Source organism: Rhincodon typus, chromosome 25, assembly GCF_021869965.1.
Source record: "Rhincodon typus isolate 14 chromosome 25, sRhiTyp1.1, whole genome shotgun sequence".
Taxonomy (NCBI): domain Eukaryota; kingdom Metazoa; phylum Chordata; class Chondrichthyes; order Orectolobiformes; family Rhincodontidae; genus Rhincodon; species Rhincodon typus.
The window spans coordinates 13,963,181-13,969,180 of NC_063356.1; positions in this window are offsets into that span (position 1 = coordinate 13,963,181).

A 6,000-nucleotide genomic window follows, 5' to 3' on the forward strand; every position below is an offset into this window, starting at 1 on the left:
CTGTTGTTGACCCTTCTCTTAACTACATTTAACTGAACCCAAAAAAACCGCATGGACACACTGTGATCCAAGACACCTGCTCTGGTCAGAGCCTATCAACATTACGGTTAATTGTTGGGAAAATGTAAATGATGAAATTCCCACAGTAATCAGGATGCAGGGAGAGCACGTTGGCAACAGTTGTGAGGATTACTGTCTGCCCCATTTCAGACAATTGGTGCCCCATTCCATCTGACTTTGATAATAATCTAACCATCCCCTGACCTTGAAATGCAATCAGGACGAATTCTGCGTCAAAAAGGTTGATATGAAGTTGCCCTTCGATTTCCAATATTCTGACTGACGATTGAAGAAAGAATTCCAGTTAAAAATGGATTTTCCTGTTTATCTTCATGACCTCTGTCGAACTCCAGACAACTCCCTGCAAAACTGACCTTTTACAAACTACTGCAATTGAACATCTTTCTCACACTGAAAAAAAACAAGGGCAGAAATTTGAGAGCACGTGAAATGTCTATGTTTACGAGCAAGGCCACAAACAGAGTAGTAGCCAGCAAGTGTGAAAAATGCAAAAGTTGCAGCTGACTGAATGTATCGAAAACAACCATTTGGGATGTGCTGAACTTCGATCCCAGCACAAAACAAACAATAAGCGCACCGCAGCAATGTCTTTCATTAAATTTTAAACTCGTCGTTACGACCGGGAAAACAAAGCAACCATCGTAATCAGTCTGTAAATTTCTTTAAGAAGTGGTGCTGCTGGTGGCTGTTAAATAGCTTGGTTTCTGAATATTTACAGTTCAACAAATAATCAGGGACGTTGTATCGACGCTAAACATAATATTGATGAATGGCAGCAACCATTTTTGCATTGGGAACATAGATTCTAATGTGAAAATCGGTATGAGTAACTGTGTGACGGAGAGAGGATGCAAGGTGAAGTGGGGGCAGAATAAGAGGGCACAATGAGGAAAGGTGGTGGGGGGAAGAGAATGTGCAATGATTTGAAAAAGGTGTAGGCAGCTCATTATGACAAGTCTGGCCTGCAACCAGCCAGGCCTACACTACTTATTGTCTGTGCTGCTGTTTAAAAGGATTGGAAAACTACACTTCACTGATGTTTAAAGGCAGCCCTCACCTCTTAAGGGGGAAGCACATTCTGGCTGCAGACAGCAGATGAGTTTCAGGGAAATGTTACACTTTGAGAGACAACTGCAAGATATTATTAAAGTCAGTTGGAATGGGGCACCAATTGTCTGAAATGGGCAGACAGTAATCCTCACAAATGTTGCCAATGTGTTCTCCCTGCTTCCTGATTACTGTGGGAATTTCATCATTTACATTTTCCCAACAATTAACCGTAATGTTTGATAGGCTCTGACCAGCTTCTCTAATGCCATGTCGGAGGTCTTGTTTCAGGCAGTGATCAGGAGGAAGGGAATCCTGCTAGCTCCCTTGGGGGAATTGACAACACACAATGAAGCACCTTTTCCAATGACACGATCACTGGTAAGCTTCACTTCTCAGACTTTAGCTCCAAGGGATTGGTTGTAATGCCTGAGAAAGATCAATGACCAAACCAGACATATCTAGGCAAAAACATTGCTGCCTACATGAATTACTGTCTCCTCACACCTACACCACCTTCAGTCTCCCTTCTCACATCAGTGCCTGCACACTCTCCTGTTATAGAAGGATATTAATAAAACTGGAGATGGTTCAGGAAAGATTTACTGTGATGTTGCCGGGAATGGACGGATTGATTTATGAAAATAAGCCGGATAAGCTGGGATTTTTTTTTCACTGGCATGTAGGAGGTCGAGAGGTGACCTTGTAGAAGTTTATAAAATCATGAGGAATAAAGATGAGGTGAACAGCAATGGTTTTTTTTCCTCTAGGGTGGGGGAGTTCAAAGCTAGCGGGCATATTTTTAAGGTGAGAGGACAAAGTCTTAAAAAGGACATGAAGGGCAACATGTTTATACACAGAGTCGTTCAGGCTACAGATGCTGCCTGACTTGTTGCATATTTGTTTTGGTTTGATTTATCATAGTCATGTGTACCTAAGTACAGTGAAAAGCTTGGTTTGCAAGCAGTACAGGCAGATAATAGCGAGCAAGGACAAACAGATCATAGGGCGCTTAGACAGAGTGAGGCATACAGGTTACACTGCACAGGAGGTGCGTGAAGCAAGATCAACATTAACAAGATCAACACTATTGGAAATTAGCGAGCACATTCATCAGACTAATAACAGCAGGAAAGAAGCTGTTCTTAGACCTGTTGCTGCGTGTTCAAGCTTCTGTATCTTCTTCCTGACGGAAGAGGTTGTAAGGAGAGCATTACCGGGGTGGGAGGAGTCTTAGATGATGGTGGCAGCCTTTCCACGGCAACGAGAAGTGTAAATGGAGTCTATGGATGGAAGGTTGGCTTCTGTGATGGTCTGGGCTGTGCACACCACCTTCTATAGCTTCTTGCACAGCCCAGACCATCACGGAAGCCTTATTTTCACCACTTGTTATTTATTTTGCTTAAATGCTGCTTAGCTTCTGAGAGGACAGACAAGCAAGAAAACACTAAATCCACCAAGTTAAATTTCATAGTTTCAAAACCCCCTCTTTATTTTCCACTGTTGGTTTCTAACAGCACAGACACCATTGTGTTCCTTGAAGGATTTGGTCCAGGTTTGCTTTAGTTTATGTCATTCTGACTTCCATTTGTAATCTTAACCAAATATTTATCCAGTGCTTTTTAAACAACGTTAACTACCTTGCTGGCAGCCTGTTCGAAATATCCACTGCTGTGTGGGAAAGAACTCTTCTACCTTCTTGTTTTAAGATACCCTGATGAATATTTTAGTATATTCAAAAATACTTGGATTGAAATGCAAAATGCTGATACTATTTCAGAAATCCACAGCACAGCTGACAGATTGCATACTCCAATTTTTCCTTTCTCTGCTGTGTTTAAAACGGGGACTTATATACCTTCAAGGGAGATGATGTACCACTCAGGAATTTCTAAGATGGTTCATGTTCTGTTACAATTTACTTTGAAAACTCAAACCTTATTATCATGCCACTATCTTCTGATAAGGTAAAAGACACTTGTATTTCCAGATGAGGACAGATAGACAGATTGACTGTGTCTTAAATATAGCCAGGGTTAAAATAGATTGAGTCTCTTCTGACATCATTCCAAAAATAACAACCAAAAGGCTTGATTTCTTCAGGAAACTGAGTAGGTTATTTACATGTCAATTAATGATGGGGTGGGGAGTTCACTAAATACATCAGGTGCTAAGGAGATAAAAAGCTTAACAAATAAAGGAACAAAAACAAAGTTGCTGGAAAAGCTCAGCAGGTCTGGCAGCATCTGTGAAGGAGAAAACAGAGTTAACGTTTCGGGTCCGGTGACCCTTCCTCAGAACAAATAAAGGCATCGTTTTAAGCTAGCTACTTGCTCATGTAGCCACATCTGCAGGACATCATTCTCACTAAAGGAACTGAAACCAATATCATAGTCATACAGTTTTACAGAATGAAATGAGGCCTTTTAGCCCATTATTTCTACATCAATCAACAAACACTTATTTACATTTTCCAGCAATTGGCCCATAGCCTTAAATCCATTGGCACTTCAAATGATAATCTAAGAACTTTTATATATTGTGATGGTTCCTGCCTCTATCATTCTTTCAGATGCCCACCAGCATTTTTGTGAAAAGATTCTTCATTAAATCTCTTCTAAACCTTATGCTCTTCATTTTATATCTATGCCCTCTCCTTATCAACCTCTCTACAATGGGGAAAAGTTTCTTCCTATCAGTCCTACTTATGTCTCTCGTAACTTTGTACACCTTAGTTAGGCACCCCCTCCTGGTCTCTCTGCTCTAAAGAAAACTAACCCAGTTTATTTAGATTTTCTTCATAGTTGATTCATTCCAGCCAAGCAAAATCCTGGTGAATTTCTTCTGCACCATCTCGAGTGCAATCACATCCTCTAATGCTTAAGATAGTGGCCTAGAGGCTTTTGTTAAACAACTGATTGCCCTTTAAAATACCTGCCAAGGATCATCAAAGAGGCTCCATTGCATATTGCCCTCTCTCGCTAGTTGTTTGGAATAAATAGAGCAAGTGTTGCTAAAAGATGTGCTTTGTCCTTAAAGGGATACTCACACTTCATTGCTAATATTTCAAATGGCCTGAAGTAATGCCTTAGAAATTATGGAATGAGGGAACAGGTGATGGATATATTAATTAAACATTAAATAATTGGGTTTAAGTTGCTTGTATAAATGTGGGGAGTTAGCAATTAATGGGGGTGAGTTTTAAGGAGTCTGATTAACGCAAAGAATGCTTTCACATAAAAGTGTGGACTTGAAATCTGTTTAAACATAGTAATCTTTTAGAGTGAAGGAGAGGGTAGGGAAAAAAAAAGTAAAGACTTCTGAAACACATTAATCAATTTTCTGCAATACTTTATCAAGAGTTCCAAATATTTATTTTGGTATTTCGGAGGACATCATTAAAAAGGATAAGTGCTGAGCTATCCCAGCCTACAGAAATCACCAAGTGAAAGCATGTACTTGCTATCAGCTTCTTATCAGGGAACCCTCTTTGTCAACAGTTCCTTGGTTGGCTCTTTCTCACGTTTCTGTGAGGCATTATGTTGTACCTCGTGTTTCTACAGGCAATTGGATTTCTCCTACATGTTGTGCTGTAGAACATAGCTTACATATCCGTCAAAATACAGGACAATATTTTGGTGGGTGAGACAAACCATACCTTATGGAAGATGTTCCACTGAACTTTTTGATGGTTGCGATAATTGTTCCAAAGTCAAGCACTTGCAGATGCTGCTGATCTCTTTCTTTACATTCATTCATGGCATATGGCCATTATTGGCTAGGCCAGCAATTATTATCCATCCATAACTGTTCAGAAGATAGTTAGGAGTCAATAACATTACTGTACATCTTGTGTCACATGTAGGTCAGAGCAGGAAAGGATGGCAGATTTCCTTCCGAAAAGGACATTAGTGATTCCAAAGGAGTCAGGTTGTGACTGGGAACCATGTGGCTGGAGCTGAACTCACATGCTGTGTCCTGCAGCGGCAGCAGATCGAGCATGGGCTGGAGTATCAATGGCGGTGAGAGTGGGGTTGGTGAGGCAGTGATGGCAGTGAGAGCGGGGCCGGTGAGACAGTGATGGCGGTGAGAGCAGAGCCGGTGAGGCAGTGATTGGGGTGAGAGCGGGGCCGGTGAGGCAGTGATGGGGGTGAGAGCGGGGTCGGTGAGGCAGTAATGGTCATGACAGTGGGGTCGGTGAGGCAGTGATGCGGAGAGAGTGGGGTTGGTGAGGCAGTGATGGCGGTGAGAGTGGGGCCAGTGAGGCAGTGATGGCGGTGAGTGTGGGGTCGGTGAGACAGTGATAGCGGTGAGTGTGGGGCCGGTGAGACAGTGATGGCGGTGAGTGTGGGGCCGGTGAGGCAGTGACGGTGAGGCAGTGATGGCAGTGAGACAGTGATGGCAGTGAGAGCGGGGCCGGTGATGCAGTGATGGCGGTGAGAGTGGGGCCGGTGAGGCAGTGATGGCGGTGAGAGTGGGCCCGGTGAGGCAGTGATGGTGGTGAGAGTGGGGCCGGTGAGGCAGTGACGGTGAGTGTGGGGCCGGTGAGGCAGAGATGGCGGTGAGAGTGGGGTCGGTGAGGCAGTGATGGCGGTGAGAGTGGGGTGGGTGAGTCAGTGATGGCGGTGAGAGTGGGGCTGGTGAGGCAGTGACGGTGAGAGTGGGGCCGGTGAGACAGTGATGGCAGTGAGAGCGGGGCCAGTGATGCAGTGATGGCGGTGAGAGTGGGGCCGGTGAGGCAGTGATGGCGGTGAGAGTGGGCCCGGTGAGGCAGTGATGGTGGTGAGAGTGGGGTCGGTGAGGCAGTGACGGTGAGTGTGGGGCCGGTGAGGCAGTGATGGCGGTGAGAGTGGGGCCAGTGAGGCAGTGATG